Source organism: Trachymyrmex cornetzi, unplaced genomic scaffold (genome assembly GCF_001594075.2).
Source record: "Trachymyrmex cornetzi isolate Tcor2-1 unplaced genomic scaffold, Tcor1.1 scaffold354, whole genome shotgun sequence".
NCBI lineage: Eukaryota > Metazoa > Arthropoda > Insecta > Hymenoptera > Formicidae > Trachymyrmex > Trachymyrmex cornetzi.
Window position 1 is genome coordinate 52064 of NW_017298257.1, and position 1151 is coordinate 53214.

The following is a 1151-nucleotide window of genomic DNA, read 5'->3' on the forward strand; positions in this document are numbered from 1 at the left end:
GAACAGATGATTTTTAAATCTGAGTCTAAATAAAGTTAATAAGAACGAATGAATTGTAAATGAATATTGCAATGAACATCAGTGAACGAGATGGACCGTGTTCGACATATATTTGTCCGTACTTGCGGCGCCATCGATTCGATCAAACCCACTCGTAGACATTTATTTGCACGCATATGCAATCGTGTATTTGATCTGATCCGTCTTTTATCCATTCGTTTATCAAGAGAACCTCTATTAAGAACAATGGATATCCGGTTTATTGTGTGTGTATGTGTTTATAATACGATACACACCGCGCGCGCACGCACACGCACTCACACACGCACATATATATACAAATTCATAAATTCTCCTTACAATTTATGTTGAAACTTACGGGGAATTTAATTACCTATAACGAATAATGGGAGAATATTCCACTTAAGAAGAATGCTTTAGTAAATGCAGCTATTAATCAAGATATAATGTACATAGTTAACAAGATATAGTGTCTTATTTGATTTGATTTCAGCATTTCATCGCTCATTATATATTATATAGATATATACTATATAGTATATAGTATATATAGTTATATACTAATTATATATATTTAACATTAAAATTCAATTCAGTTACCTATTTTTCTTATTTATTATAATAGTTTCACATACTTTAAGACTTTATATCTATTAAATTAAAGCATATTGTAAATTATAATAATTTTTTACATGAGTTAAAAATTATAAGGTATTACAAGCATATTATACGAAGATCGTCTGAAAAGTTTTGAGTCTAACATAGAAACAAGTAATTTTTCGGTCAAATTCAATTTTATTTTTCCACATAGTCTCCTTTTAAGTCGATACATTTTTCCCAGCGATGCTCCCACCCCTTTAATCCATTCAAATAATACTGAGCGTCTTGCTTTGTAAAATAGGCGTCTACGGATGCGATGACCTCCTCGTTCGATGAAAATTTCTATCCTCCGAGTCAAACTTTGTGCCTAGGAAACAGAAAAAATCGCTGGGGGCCAGATCTAATGAATACGGTGGATGGTCAATTAATTCGAACCGCAATTCGTGAATTTTTGTCATAGTGACCGCCGAAGTGTGAGACGGTGCGTTATCTTGATGGAACAGCACTTTCTTCTTTTTCAAATGCGGTCG